The 18,191-nt window shown below is 38.7% G+C and overlaps 1 protein-coding gene across 1 annotated transcript in view; it reads right to left on the bottom strand.

The window, feature by feature from the left end:
- Window positions 1–18,191, bottom strand: part of pde3b (phosphodiesterase 3B) — a 38,571-nt gene that overhangs the window by 16,857 nt on the left and 3,523 nt on the right. The window lies entirely within an intron of this gene.

Genomic DNA, 18,191 nt, shown 5'->3' with positions numbered 1-18,191 from the left:
AATGTAACATTTTCTTTTATCCACAAAATGCATTTTGCGCTAATCATTAAATAAATTCAATAAAGTGTTCTAAGGAATAGGAATGAAACAGAAATCATTCCCCAGGTTGCACAAATGTTTATGCTAAACTCTTCCTTCCAGAGTTGCACAGTTCAGAACGTATTGCTGGCAATAAAATGATCCCTCAACACCAATTCACTGTTTAAACTTTACTTGGTAACACTGATAATGTTTTGATATGGCTCTCAGCATGCAGTCTTCATAATTCAGTTAATCTGTCTACCTTTTCCTTGTGGTCTGTCACAAATAATGATAAACCCAAAGTGGTTATGAAGAAAGAGAATGAAAGCAGCAGTGAACATAAATTAACTCCAAAACAATGATGAGGAAGTAAATGTAACAACCTCAATTATATGGAAGTGGTTAAGATATCTTTTAAGCGACAAGAAGGCTTTGACAACAATGCTCTGCAAAATGTATCAAGTGCAAACAAAGACAGGAAGCACAAGTAAAAGGTACTAAACCAGTGACTGGATAGAGTGTGAGATTTTGGGACAGTGTGTTTGTTTGTAAGCCAACAAGCAGCGTCTAACATGCTAACAGTACCAAAGAAGCATGTCTGACATCCAGCGGCTTTACCGGGACTCAACCTGAACAACAAGCAATGGTGTTAATTAATTGCTTAATTAAGTGCATTAATTGCTCTATGTGTTCCAAAACCAAACCAAACACAGTCTCAATATATTTTATTTTTTTCTCCCCCACATTTTTGGTCAGTTGCTTTACAAAGTCACAATTAATGCACAACACAATCTGTCGCTCTGTCGCTCGTTGCTGAATCCAAGTTGGTACAACACATGACCAAAGTATGAAGTGACTAAGCAGCTGCCTGTGAAAGGTGGGAAGAGATACAGTACGTCCTCCCAGTGTAACCAGCCAGACGACCTACGGTACCAAAGACTTGTAAAAAATCTTTTTGCATCAGTGTTGCTTGGCTCACCACCAGCCCACAGGTCAACAGGCCCGAACGGGAAAACTCATGGTACTCCAGATGGCTAGTCCGCCTATGGCTGTCACAAGTGTCGTCAGGGCAACCTGGCAGGACCATGGAAAATTCTTTGACTAGGGAAAGGAGCTCGTGCAAAATGTCATCCCTCTCTTTCACACTCATCTACCACTTCACTGGATCGGTGTTGTTCAGCGTCTGCCCTGTGTGAGCCAGCATCTATTGGTGTCATTTGAAGTATTTTTAAGCACTTCTATAACAAGATCTGTTTCTTTCTTTGTGTACTGTGTGGTGTTTGTCCTATTTGGCACCAGTTCAGTGAATTAAAAAAAACAAAACAAACACTACCAATGAAATGTCTTCCCAAACATAGTTAAAAAATTCAAACCATCCAAGGCATGAACAAGTTAACAATTACAAGACTCCTATTTTGTTAGTCTGGGTGTAAAAAAAAAAACAACAACATTTTTTTACAGTTCTGCAAAATTTTATATTACGACAAACAGAAACCGAGACTAAGGGCCAGCTTCAATAAAAACACCCCTGGTGGCTACTATTACAACTGTTAAAGAAGAATCCACTGATTTAAATTCTTATTTTTCCATAACAACAACATAAAATTATCAGTCGCAGTTGTTTGTGTTATGTGTTGCCAAAAGAAGCTCCTCTATTGAGAGATATCAGGGAACAAACTACTGCCTCCTAAGTTTTCAGTTTCTTATCTCAGTCCAAGGAGGTGGAGTTATATAAACAACACCACAAAGCACATAACTTGTTCATTTCACTCAACAAAGTTTCAGTTTTTAAATGGCACACAAGAATGCCACAGTGGAAAACTTTAAGGGTATTTATAGAAGCCAGTGTGCTCGATGGGGAGACACCCAGGCTAATGAAGAGCATGAAATAGGCTTTAGTATCAAAGTCACGTCACATTGCATTAAAGGGTGTTTTAGGGGCTGATCTGCCGTACTTGTTGGCAACTGGTGTTTGTTTACATATGGAGCAGAGGATATAAGAGCTACTTTTGAGCACACGTTACCGCAGAATTTTCACATAAAAAAAAAATTACAGTCAACAACTGAAAGGCAGAAAACATGCTGGGTTAAAGAAAGAAAAAGGTGTGGAGAAATGCAAATGTATGGAAAGCGAGGAATGGTGAAGCACTGAAGCAAACACTGAAATCTGATGTTTCCTAAAGTAATGCAAATTTTAAAAGAAAACACTTACATTTAAGGTTGCAATGTTTTGCACATTTGCCCCTAGTAAGGCAAAATGTATTTTATTTACCAGATTTTGAAAGGGAGTTCTGTGACTTTCTACATGCACAACTAAGGCACATACATGTAATAGGGTTTATTCTATTGTTGACCTTTATTTAAAAAAAAAAAAAAAAAAAAAGATGTCTGTTTGTCTTATCACAAGAGATTGGCAAGAATATCGGCATGTATGACCTTTGGAGAGTGGTGGCAGAGAGCCCAGGTGTAAATACTTCGAATAGTACTTCTCAAAGTCCTTTCTGCTGACATTGATTTGCTGATCTGCAGGTTCATATAAATATCCCAGGTTTACCCAGTGTTAACACCAGTAATTATTAAAAGGACCATTGACCTTGTGACGCACAGAATGTACAATCAGAGCCTGACGTGTCATATGTCATGAAGAAAATGTAAGCAGCTGTTTAGTAAGGTACGATAAGTAACCAGATCTGCCTCTGACTGGCCTCTGTGTTTTGTTTTATTTACAGCTGTGTTTCCTCTTCTTATATCAGCCCAAAGATTGGTTTCCAACAAACTGGTTAAAGTTAGTATTATCAAAGACTCAATATATTATGTCAAGGGACAAAGGCAAAGTGCAACAGTGCGGTATGTTTTCTGCTGAAACTGTAAGCAGGCAGGTCTCTACCAGAGGGCTGTCTACGAGAATCTTACATCCTGTACACATGAAGGTTTCATATTTTTTTGTTTTCATGCTGTTTCATTAGTCCACTCATTTTACACTTGTTTGTTTACAGTCTTTCTTTACAACCATTCAACATGGAGGTATGAAATGAAAATTGAAATGATCACTAGCCCTGTAGAGAAGAGAAATCAATCTGATAGTACCAACAGACACAGGGGATCATGCAGCTATCTGGTTGCCTTGTTTGTTTTAACTCCCAAAACTCTTCAAACTCTAATGTAGATTTTAACTGGACAACAGCACAGTGCTAAAAAAAAAAACTGCAGCCTCCTCATTCATTTCAGTGACTCCAATCTGGCACAAAAACACAGGGTAGTCTGTTAAAAACTTGTGAAAATGTCTCAACGTTTACAACAATGCAATACGACGTCATACAGCAGCATGCGAAATTGTCAAATCAAATATATGCAAGAGAACATTCCAGGTAGATTACTTTGTAATATGAACAGCATAGTTCTGGTGTGTACGTGACTTTATGTTCCAATCCTTGGAAACCTTTAGTGTATTAACAGGTCATGGCAGTTGCACCACGTTTTTGTACTGAACATTTGTCGAAAAAGACACGCTGAAAGGCTTCCTGTAAAGCTGTTCATTTCTGTGTAATTCATTGCCTGAAGTGATTAGTTGATTAACATAAATTTACTGGAAGACAATTCTAATAATTCATTAACTGGTTAAGATTGGTTGAGTCATTTTCAGCAAAAACAGAAACAGTGCTGTTATTGCAATCTTTATAAATTTTGTTTAGGTTGTTGTCGTACTTTTTTATTTAGCATCTTTTAGTTTGTTTGTTGTAATTTTTCTATTCTGAATATTCTCATAACAGTCCATATCCTCAGCATATACCAACTTAAGACTGTTTCTCTCTATCAAAGTGCAAACATGTGATGTATGTCCTTCACACGCAACCTTTTTTGACCACTGTGGAGCCCAGGAGCAAGCTATAGTTTGGAGGCTGGTGGGCCTGAGTACAACAGGAAGGTTATACCTGATATGGACATGAGAGCTAGATGAGGGAGGCTCAAAGCCTTGTAAGGGAACATCTGGTTTTATCATGGAATCAGTGCAGGCTCCTCTCATAAACACAACCTAACGCCTGAGCCCTGGAACTCTGGCCAATAACAAGCATGTGAACACAAACGCCATCCATCAGAGCCGAGCAGAGGGAGGAGGAGTTCACAGGGAAGTAGAGCGAGTGAGACAGACACAAAGAACAGTGAGAGAAGAGACCACAACAGAAATTGTGTGTTAAGTAAATCATTTACAAGCAAGTGACCAATGCTGGCTGAAGGCAGCTTCTCATTTCTCCTTTTACATGTCGCATTCACAAAGCTGCCATTACAGCTGAGGTGACAGGGGTTTAAAAAAAACAAAAAAAACCCCAAAAAAACCTAAAGAAGTAGGTGTACACTTGTCAAGTTAAGGGTCAAAATCAATACAGAAGAGACCACTTTGAAGCGCCTTAACATCTGTCAGTCTTGTTGTTGTTAAAGTTATTTGAGTTAAATAACTAAATAAATAATTGTTAAACAATATGAGAGTAATTTAACCCAATTCAACACACTCTGCTAAAAAATACAACTAGTCTGTTTGAGTGCTCCATAGCAACAAAGGGCTTGTTGCAGCCTGTCCTTTCCTACTCTCCTGATCATGGTGTGTGTGGATCACAGAGGTAAAGGTCAGTATCATACAGGGCTCCTACATGTACTTTTCTAAATGCCTCACAGCTACCAGGGTTTTTTATCTGGTGTTTCTTGCAGGATATTATTGTCTGATCACCAGCAGAAACTTTTCTAAGTCATACAATCTATGTTGAGTAGCTATAAATATATAATAAATATTGCAAGTTTGGTTCAACAATAATACACTCACACACACAAACGCAGACAGAACAATGGTTAAACTCTGCAACTCTATGGAGCGTTTTAGCCTCTTTTAGGCCATTTTGGTTTTACAGCTCCATATTTACTGTATGGTTCAGTCCTCTCAGTTCACAGCTCTTATCAACACCCGTTTCTAGCAGAAGCAGGAAGCAGCCAAAAGACTATAACGGTGGGCCGACAAAGTTAGGGTGGAGAAAATAAAACATGAACCAACCTAAATATTAGGGCTGACCCAAATGCCTCCAAACTTCAAAGTTTCTACTGTTGCCATGGTAATCAACGTCCAAATCAGTGTGTGGATGCTGTAGTCATTATTATCTCTCCAGTCACACAAAAATCCCAACTACTCCTTCAAATAAGAAATAGTAATCCAATATTATACATTATGCATCAACATAAATTATTTAATCTTAGTGATAGTTTTGTGCGTCACAGCTCTCATCTAACATTACCAGCACTGACACTTGGACAGTCACACAGGACCATGTGACAGGCTTTCAAGTTACAACCATGCCACCAAGAGGGCGAAAAAGTCACGAGCCTTGAATCACTTCCCAATTTGTGAAGATGGCCCCCGAAAAGTCAAGTGCCAAAGGAAGCTAGGAAATCTACAACAAGTCTGGCAAATCACATGAAAACTGTGAGTAACAGTTTAGCCGTCGCTGATGTTAGTGCAGCCTGCATGCTAAAATTTGTTGCTGTTTTTGGTGTTGTCTTAGTAAATATTTTATTGATTTTTGGTTATTCTTGACATTTCTGAATGGTAAAAAAAACCCCTACTGCAGTTCTGTCATTTTATTCGGCACAGATGTTTTTTTCAGTCTGAGGCAATTACCCACATCCCATGGCATGGCCAGACAATGGACAATGAACTTTCTTCAACACTTTCTGTGTGGGCACACTTTTTTGTAGCACTATAACAGGTCAGGGACTGAAGCCCACAGTGGTGTGAGGTCACAAAATGTCTTTTATTGCAATTTCCAAGAGCAATAAGTTGATGTTTCATGAGAATAATCCACCCTGGCTTGGTCCAGGGGTGGGGTGTGTCGGTATTTCACATTGTGGAGTCCCTGGTGTTTAGCGCACACATAATGAAGTAAGACTGTCATCCTGCCATGAGGCCATTATGCTCTCAGTGACGAACACAGAGAACCTGCCGTTGAAGCAACAGAGAAAAGAGGGAAAGAGACTAAGGGAGCGAGCCCACAAGTTTTATGAATCAAAGGACAGAAGTGAGGAAGATCAGCTGAGTTCAAGAATGACTGAACAAAACGTGTCCAGGGCAAGAAGTGAATTTCACGAAATTATGATGTACATCTGTACAAAACCGTTTATAATTTAAGATCAAGGAAAATAGACACACATTAACAAGTTAAATCCACAACCATTGATGACAAGCAGCAACAATAATACTGTAAGCTTAAGCAAAAAGTTCACCATTGCTCCGCCACAAACACACTTTCCTTCCTGCCTTTAAAAATGATTGCATCAACAATATTTGAATTTAAATATAACAGATATGTCTGTCATTTCGCACAAAAGCATTTTGGGGGTGGGGGGTGACCTTCATCACAGGATACATCAGTCACATGACTCCTATTTCTCCTGCTCCTGTAACAACTCAGCACAGGATATCTAAATTATTTGTAGATGGTTATCCTTGGCTATTGATGCATTCAGCTAACATAAATCCCTGAGTAAGCACTGTCCATTAAACAAAGCAAACAAAAAGTATCAGATGGCTTATTAAAACAAATGAGGACTGTAAAGCAGTAGACTAATATGCACCTGCAGTTGCAGCTAACAGACTAATATGCTTGTTGTTCTGTTTAAGTGACAAATCTACACTTCCTTACAAATGCATCATGCAGTTTGTAGTTTAAACACAGAGTCACCAGGCAGGAAAGGCGGCTTTTAGAGTGACTGGGGTCTTCAGTTACTTTCTCCTCAGTATCCCGTCTTAGGAACGAGCAGGCAGAGAAAGACAGTGTGGGTCACAACATAAGTGCTGGGACCACCAGAGATCGGCGTTTTACATCTGCATGTATAAACTCAGAGCTCGGCAAGCTCTGCCTGCATCATCTGAGACAGATGCCACATGGCATAAATACTGGAACACTGGCTGACAGTCAGAAGAGTCAGTCACACAAACCTGAGGTAGGTTTACTAAACAGAGTTAAGGAGAGCAAAGGTGAATCCTACATGTACAGAATCTACCAAGATTTGTGTAGTACACAATCCTTTTTTTTTTTTTGAAGCAAGTTTAAATTTCTAGGTATTAAGACACTGACATTTCTGTAAAAGAGCACTCCCAGTCATAAATAAAGTTTAGAAAAGTGCAGGACTTCAGCCAGTAAATTTGTTTAGATTAAAGGCAGAAATTGTGACCCTCAAGACACACATGGCATCCATTTGTACACATCACAGAAAATATTTGACACAATTATCTATTTTTAAGGCCTTCTTTAATTCTATTACTTAAAAAAAAAAAAAAAAGTATTTTCATCACCGCAGGTTGTTGTCATGAAACATGTGACACATCATGACATACAATATCAACTCAGGGACACCCACAAAATATTTGGTTTGTTTTGGAGTGTAGTGTTACCTGAATGTGACCTAAAGTAACTGCACTTTCTGTGCGAGCATGAAATACTTTTTTAATTTGTTGAATATTATCTAATGTCATCATTGCAAAGGAGTGCAACTTGTTTTGTTTTTTTTTAAAGAATACTAAGGACAATGTTGAATTTTTCTTTCAGTTCAAACAGAAAGATGGATGAAAAAAATGTCCATGTATTGAGCATGATGATGCTGATTTAGCTAGCCTTTAGTAAATCTGTGGGAGGCTCATTTTGTGAACAGGAACATCACTATTCTCAACCTCTTGTCAATACATAGCTTGTAGCTGTTGCCACTGAAAAAGACCAAAACGAAAGGAGAAAAAAAAAAACGTGCAGTAAACTAACCTGAAAAAAATGTATATATATTGTGCATCATTTTGAACAAACCAACCAAACCGGATGTATCAGCATTTTTAGATCACTTAGAAACAGTAACATGCAATATTCTATATGATAACTGTGCTAAAAAAACCCAAAAAAAACAGAACAGCTATCTTTAATCTACACCTTCCCCCAGCCAACTACTGCTGTCTGCAGCTAAGCACCCAGCACCTCATGCCCCGTGTCTATGGTACCATGCCAGGGTGCCTGCTGTTGATATGTGGCATCAAGTCCACTGTTGATCCAGTTGATCCTTTGATACAGGGTCAGGACAGATAAGGACAAAGGAGGGTCAAACGGCAACAGGCGATCCAATGCATTGCCGTGTGTGTCAATACAAGCAAGACACAACTTTTCAAAGCTTTAATAGCACATAAATACATTAATATGGTGTCTCTTTATTGAATAAAAAAAAATGAATCTTTGCATTGCTTAACTCCACAGTGTCAGGTGTGACCATGAAGGTGTGAGGGATTCAGTGTCTTGCTAAATGATGTTTCACTAGGGTGAACTGGTCTTCTGCTCAAAAGAGACTCTTTAACCTTTAAACCACTGCCCATCTGGGCCTTGATCGCTGAGTATCACTCTTCAGAAATTCTTATGGGCACGTCATTGCAAGGCCTTCACAGGGAGCAATGACAGTTTGGGGCGGGCCACTGCTCAGACTGTATCTGAACAGCACAGTGTGCATTAGCTGCAGAGGGGGTACGCGATTAAACCCTGTTCTCTCCACTCACTCATTCTGCCGTCAGTGAGCCCCATATGACTGTTGCAAAAACCTATCTGTGCCCATAGAACCTCACTCTCCGCTGGTGCTGGTTTATCTCCAGCAGCAGCCTGTATCAACCATAATAATTTACATCACAGATGCAACAGACATGTCATGTCCTCTGCTGTATATGGACTGGTGAATTACTGTGCCATGGCTCTCTAACTTTTCTCACATAAAAAACAAGAATACTGTCTCGAGCGTGTCGAGCAAGCACAAGCACATTCTTTTGGTTCAGTACTGCAGCTTTGATGCAGACAAAACAAGTGTCACACTGCAACAGAAATGTACTAAATTCTTACAAAACAGTCACTAATAACAGTTTAACTGCTCATGAGAGGTGAACAGAAGAAGTCCACCATTATTTTAACCTGTAATGTTGATGTTGAGCTTATTTTTTATTTTTTTTGGTCCACTCTAACAGGTCAAATTTCATGTGCGGTCAGGAGAGAGAAAGGCAAGGGGGAACAAGGGGTGGGGGTGTAGTGGCGGGGAGGGGAGAGGATGATACAGGTCCCCGGGAATTGATTACACAGAACAATGGTGAGCAGATCAAGAGCAACCTTGGCCGGATGGGGGAGATATCACACTGAAACTCAGAGTCAGAGACCTTCGTCAGGCACAAAATCTATCTACAAAATCTCACTTACATTATGTGAGGGGAAGGGGGGGGGGGGGGGTGGTTTGGCATTTGAGCCTGTGTGTGTGTGTGCTTACGTGTGGGGGGAGGGGCAGACAGGGGTTAAAGTGAGACAGCGACAGACTAAAGAAAAATTGAAGAAAAGGGGGTGGGGATTGGCCGGGTGCAGTTTCTCAAAAAAAAAAAAAAAAAAAAAAGTGTCTAAACCTCATCATTCTATTTTGAAAGATATACTTTTACAATAAGTCACTAAGAATAAACAGTTATTGGAAATGGCGATCCTGTTGGTTGAAGTTAGGGTTTTCATTGCAGTGACTAATAGTGCTTCACAGTTTTGCCCTTTTCAGTGGGATCTGCCCTCAGCTGCTAAACACACACAAGCCCTCCTCTGTAGCTGCGGCTGACGTCAACCGTCACTTAGCAACAGCCTTTTGGTGTAAAAGCAGCAGTGCTGACACCGTTTTCAAAAGAGGCGCACAGAGAAAGACAGAAAGAAATTCAGAGAAAATGAGAAACAGAGATAGAGAGAACAAAATGAGGGAAAGAAAAGTAGGGGAACAAAGTGAGTAAAACATTTTTGCTGGGATTGCTGTGTAATATTTCGGTGAGAATGCAATGCAAAAATGATATCTCTGATCATTTTCAGTTCCACAAAAAGCTGAAATCACTCTTGTCTCACCATCCCTTCAGATCATCACCTAGAGCCTTGAGAATATTGACGGAAAAGGTGATGTTATATCAATGAAGTCATCTGGAGACTATTAACAGTCAATAAAACCTATGGTATGTACTCATTTAAATAAAAAAAATTTTTACTACATCCCTCACCTCTATTTCTCCATTATGCTTAACTTCCCACAGCAGCAATTTAACTAAGGGCTCCCACCATCTATGTCATAGCGGTCTAATTTAATCATACCACCCCTTGACCAAACCTAACCATGCTCTCTGCCTCTACTCTCACTCTGTCACTGGACTGAACAAACATTCAACACATGCAAGGTTCAACAACCTCATCCTGAACTTAAAAGCTAAGCCACCTGTAATGTTTGCATTGTTGGTAACCTTGTGGTGTAATCAAAATCCTTTGCGACGAGCTGCGCAGAAAATCGCCGCTGTCTCCTCGAACTAAAAAGCTCGATTGTGTTGCAAACAGAGAGCCAGCGGCTTGGGGGGAACATTTTGTCACTACTTATCTTATCTAGCCACTTCACATTTGCCAATTTTTCATGTAGTGAAAACAGGCAAAGTATGGGAAGCTGACACAACAGTTGCAGGAAAAAAAAAAAGGTCTAATTAGCCCAAACTAAGTTGATGGCAGTGGTTCGGCATTCCCCCCTCCCCAGTCCAACATTCTGGGCCTCAACAATACACAAACTCAGCCACAAATAAGCTTTGTACAGATGATAATCCAAGCAGATAGACGAGGTCAGGACATCACATCAAGGCTCATTAGAGAAAAATAAGAAGGAGAGGTCACGCTGCACAGCTCTTTATAGGCAGTTCAAAACAGAGCATCAAAAAAGCCAAACCCGTAACTCTGAGCTAAAATAATTGTAATTTATGGACTATTTCACAAACAAAATGTTAAAGGAAGAAGCAAAACAAAACCGTCTCTGAATATTTTGTGAGTCTTCTTTTGATGGTGACTCTTCAGACACCAGAGTCATTAGGCTAAGCTCTGGTAGACCTATCATGAAAACTAAAGAGCTGCAAGCTAATTGCTGGTGATCATGACGCAAACCGTTTCCAGGGTAACCCGAGTTTTGGAGTACCCGCTCCAGCATTTCCTCATCTGTTTGCACTCACACCAGCAGGCTGACAATGCAGTCGCTGCATCCTGTTTCACTCTGCAGTCAGCCAAACACACAGCACCTCGCTCAGCTTAACCCTTTCTACTGGTCCTGCTGCTGCCGATGAAAAATTAAAAGCAGCTATGCAAACTAGTTCTGACATTAAAGGAAGTGGGATGAGAGTAAAATTCACAGAGGCTGTCACAGCAGGCCATCTGGATCCAGTAACAACAACAAGCCAAATTTCGAATAGTAGAATTCCCATAATAATAAAATTATTATGTACATTTCAAGAAAAAACATCTGAAAAAAAAAGCTCCGTTACACTTACAGGCAACATTCATATATGCTGATTCAGCTCTTGATTTGGCATTCACAAAATGTTTACCTTACCATCAAAGCTACCTGTGGCATCGATAGGTAGTTGCTAAGCAATGAATTAGGACATCTTGGTCTTGATATCGCAACTGTTACACAAGCTCCTAAACACTGAGCTTAACATCACACGTCATTCTCCTTCAATTAAACAGCAGCTGAGCTTAGATTACATTTCATCAAATAGAATTATATCATAATAATCAGCTCAACGTCACATGAACAGCACTTTCACTCAAGACGGACGTTTGTCCATTTTAATTTAAAAATGGAAAAATAAGACCTACAAGATCAATACTTTTTTATTATAAGTGAAACTGTGCACACTACTTAAGACTTAGTACTTTTTTTTTTTACTGTCACATGGAATGAGAGAAATTGTTCACACCTTTAGATAACATTAGACATTTAACTGGCTTTTTTTTTTTATTAAAAGGCAATGTACTTTTTCTCTGTCAGCACAGTTCGTATGCTACAATTCCAACTAAAGTTACATAAAATAAGCACACAAAGAACAAAAAATTCTGTTGAGCACAAAAGGTTCTTTCAGTTATCTTAATTATCCTTATTTATTTTTTCCAGTAAGCCAAAAAAAAAAAAAAAAAAAAAAGAATATGAGCAGCAATGTAAAATTAGATTGTGGTGCTTTCTTAAGTGTTCATGACGCATCCTGACAATGTAAGACACCCAGAGTGGCCCAGAAAGTCCAATAAGGTTTCATTCCATTATCTTTTATACATTTAATTGTTTAAAACAAGATGGGCGTACTTCACGTTTTTATATCAGATTGAAAAAGGTGCCGTAAATAGCTTGTGGAGGATTTACAGTATACTGGAAAATAAATCTAAATCAGCATACACTGCATGCACACACACACACACACACACACATACACACTCACAACTCATCTTGAACATAACACCTGTTGTTCAGACAGTGGTTTAGATAATAGTAAACCAAGGCAAAAGAGCAAGCAGACAGTTTGACTAAATGCATAGAGGCTTTCATTCCCACAGACAAATCAGATAAAGAGGCAGACGGTGCAAACAGTACAAACAGCACATAAGGTACAATTTAATTTGGTCATGATTTGATCTCATTAGACCACTAGAAAAAAATCACAACACATTATTATAATATACCTTTTTACGTATAGGATGAAAATTGACTATATATATTATGATAAACCACAAATCTTCTTAGATTTTAAAGCACAAATATACTATTAGATTTTACATTAATTACTTTGTCTCTGTACTACTGTAATACTGATGAGGGAGGATTTGTTCAATCAAAGTAAACATTACATAACTAGTTCAATACACTTTCAGCACTGTGCTGATAGTGTCAGCCTTCAAATGCTGTCTCCCTTCAACATAAAATTTCAAATTATAAAATAGAAAAATGTATTATTTTGTAATACAAAATAATACACAAAAAAAAAAAAGTCTATGGCTTTGTCGGATTTTCTAGATTAAATAGTACAATTCTCCGTGGCACCTTTTCCCACCCAAACACACTCTTTCTATTGCACACCGTCTGAAGACGCACAATTTTTCCCTTTCTCATCACTGCTAGAGGCAGACACTATATTCTACAGGGCGATTAATAAGACTTGGCATTTTTTTTCCCCCTTCTTTGCAATCACCCTGTGGTACGTCACTGGGTTGTGACGTCAATGTTATATCATTCCACATGGCTTTACAGCAAGCGAACGTGACAGCTGAGAGCTGCTCTGCGTTTTCACTGCTCTCCCTTCCAACCTTTCTCTCTGCAGCCTGCTTCTCTCCTCTTGTCTGGATGGGGGGTTACTTAAGTGTATTATTTACCCCTGTCTGCCCCTGTGGAGTGGTAACCACAAAAAACGAGGGCCTTCTCCCTGAATTCACCGCCAGCACTGCCCCTTACATCTTACTCATGAAGTAAAGCTTTCAGGTTTCTGCCATGAAAGCCCAAATACAAAAAATATTATCTCCACTTCATTCTCTTTATCTCAGAAAACTAACTGGGTCTCAGAGACACATGCTGACATAATTCTGAGGAAGAACAGGTTACAATTCAGATTGGACAATAAAAATCACAGTTTAGGGAAAATATTCATGTGAAATAAATGATTCTAAGGACCCACAACCAAAATATGCAGCAGAATATTTGTAAAACATATTTCTCACTTGACCCTTGTTTGTTACTGGACAGTCTCAAAGTGCAAGACTAATCTTGCAACACAGTTTTCCAGGGCTCGTTCACCGTTTCACAACTACATGATTCACTGACATATTCCAGTTTTCTACTGAAGAAGAACTTAACTCACCAGAGTGACACAGTTAATGCAATAAATCTAGGATTCAGTGAACCTGACCCCTGGCACTTGCAGTCAATCCATAAAGCTCTGGTTGTGCAAGAGGTTTTGAATTACTGTGGCAAAGCACAAAAAACAGACTTGAAATTATCAGAGGAAAATTTCACATTATCTGAAAGAGGATCATGCTAAATGAGACAATTCTATCTCCGACTGCTGCATAAAAAGGCTGTGTTTATAGTTTTGTACTGAATTTTGTTTCCATGTGTAAGTTTGGCCATGTGTGCACTTTTACAGAGACAGAAACCTCTGTCCTGTTTCATGATCTCTAAAAGTCACAAACCTCACAAAAGGAACTGTTAGTATGAACTGATTACTTCTTAAGTGGCACAGATGAGTGATTTAAGAGAAGCGGTGACATTCACCAATGTTCTTGTTCTCAGAATTTTTCTCAGAAATTCACGAGTGATCCACACCTGGAGTACGAGTCATGTACAGACAGACTGCTTCTCTTCACAGGGGAAGAACACATGCCTCTGACTTAAGAATTACAGTGGTTTAATCTGAATAAATCTTAGGTTAAATATGATGCCAAAATTGATTTAATACAAAAATATTTAAAACAAAATTAATGCAAAATTAGCATTCTGATCACCGTATCATTATAATCATCATGGCTTGCCAACTTCAGTTTGTTTTTTTTAGCTTTTAGTATTTTTATTCACATTTTGTCAGAGTAGCTCATACTTTTAAGTAGTTAAATTTGGAAAACGCTGTCGCTCCTCTCGCTGCCTCACGGTTTTTATGTATTCATGTCTCTGTCCATCATCATCACCCACTGCTTTGTTTTATAATCTAACTTCATTTAAACCATCCACTTTTTGTTTCTGTCACTGACCAGCCCCTCTCTGATGTGAAATTCTTCTTTTTACTCTCGTACGTAACGTTTTCGTGAATGAACCTTTCCCGGAAACAAAGCGGAACAGGCAGCTTTATATGACGATTTTAGGGGTGTTCATTACACAAATGATCAAACTTCACAAATGCGCACCTGCTCACGAACAGGTGGTATTCATCATTCTGAGAGCAGCAATCTACGACAGGTTTTGTGCAGTTAAGAGAGGTTGGTGAATCCAACTTCGAACATTCGTACGAACAAGTAGGAAAATGTTCTTATTCTGCACCCTACTGTGTTTAATAGTAAAGACTAAAATGGCGCCAACCATGAAGGGGTTTCCTCCTCCGTTAAAAACTGTCACCGTACTGTAACACAAAATTGTGTACAGCCAAAGAAAACATAAACTGACCTTTCACAAAAATAAAGCAATCTTTTGACTCACAGTATGACGATAACTTGACACAAAAATGAGTAAATCTGTGAATCCTAAGCACTGATTCTTGTTTTGTTTGGTTCTTGCTTTAAGATCACAAACAGATAGTAAATGTATGGTTTATTCATAGGGCATGGTACAATTTTATAATGTTTTCATCAAAGCTGAAGTTGACAAAAGATGCTGATTATTCCATGACCCACAGTTAAACCAGCCTACAGTCAAGAATAATTTCATAAGCTTGTAATAATAAAAAACAAGCAAAAATAACAACAACCAAAACATAAGAGTAGTACGCAATATTTGCTTGACTGGTACAGTATGCTACTCTGGTGTTAAATAAATACTCAGAATCATTGTGTTGAATCTGTGTACAGACTACTGTCAGCTGAAATTTGTGCCATCAGACAGCTGAATTTTTCATTAGGCATTGTAAACCCACATGTGATCTATGGAGCTGTATTTGTTGTAACATGTAACACGCATTTGTATGCTCAGCCTTTCAAAGTTAAACTCTTGAAAAGTTTGTGGTCTGTGGCTTTATACAGGTACTTAAAAACTACAGTAGCCACAATAAACTGGCTATAGAAGCTTTGACGGCCTAAAGAAAAAATGTGATTTTCTTGGTAGATCAAAATATGTGCTTGTCAGTACCAGAGAATGTCAAGTCCCTTTTAAACTCTGTAAGGTTTCAGTCATTTACTTTTGGAAAGAACTGTCACAATTTGGTCTTGAATTCAATGCTTTCACCAAATTTATATGAGCTTTCGCATCTGTCTTGCATACTTGTACACCGAGGGTGCTCTCTTCTAAACAAATATGGTTGTGTTTGCATCCAGTGCATCCTCACTAAAATGTTGTGTGCATATTATTAAAGTCTCAACAAATATTCAGATACTCTTCCTACCTTATAAAATAAATGTAAAGAGTGACATTTCCGCTTGCTGTCTAATTCACTGGCTCACAGCTGCCTTTTAGGACACATTACCACCTCTGTTAACACGCAGTTAACAGTGGGTTAATCCAGGGAATGTCATAAATCACCTCTTTTTCACTTTTATTTTGAAACCATAGCCAAAAATGTCTGCAAGTAAACATAATTCTTATGGCAGTTTGACATGAAGGTCAAGCTACAAACTAGGAATGACCTAAAAACATAAACACAAAGGACTGGACAATACAAAAACCTGCTCAACAAAGCATTGCTCTACAGCACCACTAGTGGCAAAAACCCCTCAGTGTAATTTAACAACAACAAAAGTAGTAGTCTCTGTCTAAACATCAGTTATGTTTTACTTTATCGCATTGCCTACACACTGCACCCTTTAATAATACACAATAAATAACTTTTAATTAACTTCTGGTGCCGTAATACAACATACTACCTTTAGGTGGCTCAGGCTTCTGTCAGCAGTTACTTCAGGTGGGTGAAGAAATAGTTGTGACAAAACATTTCAAACCTTGAATGTTCATACTCGTGTCCTCAATTTGAACTCAGAATGTTTTTACAAACTAGAAAAACTGGGACAGAGGCTACAAGCTATTTTCTGACGTTTCTGGATTTTTAGGTGCAAGTATTACAGCTTAGGTATTACAGCTTCTTATGTGTTCTGCTGCAGCTCTTTAATCCTTCATATACATGACAAGTGACAAGCCTAACATAAAGAAACAAGCCAAATATTTTAAATATCAAAATTCTGATGCTACAAGCACCGGACATAGATAACCTCAGGAGTCTGGTGGCACAGCTCTCTCACTTCACATTAATGGGGTCATGTTTATGAAAAATACACCCAGATGGTTCAAACATGAATCTTTAATCCTAAAAGAATCATCACAATAGGAAAAAAGGTGAATCACAGAAAGACAAATGTGTCTTCCTAATTGTTCTGTAGCAGCTGATAGAGCCCACAACCTCCACACAGCACATGGTCGAGTCTCAATTCTGCTTATTTCCAGCTGACAATGATAAAAAATACCTTGGGTGGGTTTGATATAGTTATTACTGCGAATGTCTTTAAATGTAATACACAATAAGTGTAACGATATATAAGTGAATAGATGAAGTGGATTTTAAGTAGGACACCTCAGAGTGCATTGCTGTGGTTCTACCATGGTCATTTACCTCAGACAAAAAGGAAAGCTGTGTTTACATCATTATCCATTTTTAAAGTTTGTTGGTCATGAGTTTAACTCTTGGTTAGGTTCATTCTTCAGTGAGGGTTATCTATTATACAGCACCCAGCAAAAGTACTGTCCCTGTACTTAACTACAGTAAAACATATAATCCGCACAAATTAAAATTGGTAAAAGCTGTTGACATTATCTCTTTTTGAGATGTTCTTTTACATGATTTTAACAAGCACTTGACAGCTGATTTGAAAGCAGAAACGCATTTGAGGATGAAGATTTGTTTTCTTCCTCTAGTTTACTTAGCTTTAAGATTTAGTTCACACATTGGTGTCTGTTTTCCAAACCAAAACATCCTGCCTTTCATCTACATGATGCTAGAAGTCTGTACAACCATTTCTCCATGGTGATGATGAACGTACTGTATATGAAACCACGTGTTGCTGCGAACAAAAAAAACAACCCCCCTCTTTGCAACTGAAAGACAGAAAACCAGTGACCCTGTCAGTAAGAAGAAAGGGAAGGGGGGGGGGGGGGGGGGGGTTGACTGTGTTGCGCGCAAAATGTGTGCGAAGATGAAGAACATGTGTGACATCACCAGTGAACCCTGAGTGCCTCCTTTCCAAGTCTTCCTTTGTGCCTCTTTGTGCCCGTCTCTGACGCAGAAACTGACAGTTTTTGTATAAAATTAATCATTAATACGCAGAGAAGTTACTTTACAAAAAGATTTTTTCTTATGCTCAGTTTACAGGTCCTCACGGACTACATTCCTGATTATCAAACCCAGAAAAGGAAAAGGTTAGTGCAATTAGTAGCTAAAATTTTAAACAAATCCAAAATCTTGAGGGTAAAAAAGGAAAAAAAAACTTTTTTAAAGAAACAAGACCATCTACAACAGCTTTTCTCTACAGTATGTGCTACAAAGTCAATATTGCAGGATATCATACTGTCCCCATGAGTAAGATCTATCCCAGCATGCAGTGGGCATAGTACACCAGACA

This window comes from Toxotes jaculatrix, chromosome 1 (assembly GCF_017976425.1).
Source record: "Toxotes jaculatrix isolate fToxJac2 chromosome 1, fToxJac2.pri, whole genome shotgun sequence".
Lineage (NCBI taxonomy): Eukaryota > Metazoa > Chordata > Actinopteri > Toxotidae > Toxotes > Toxotes jaculatrix.
Note: the sequence above shows the minus strand (reverse complement) of the source record. Positions and strands in the feature narration are given on the sequence as shown.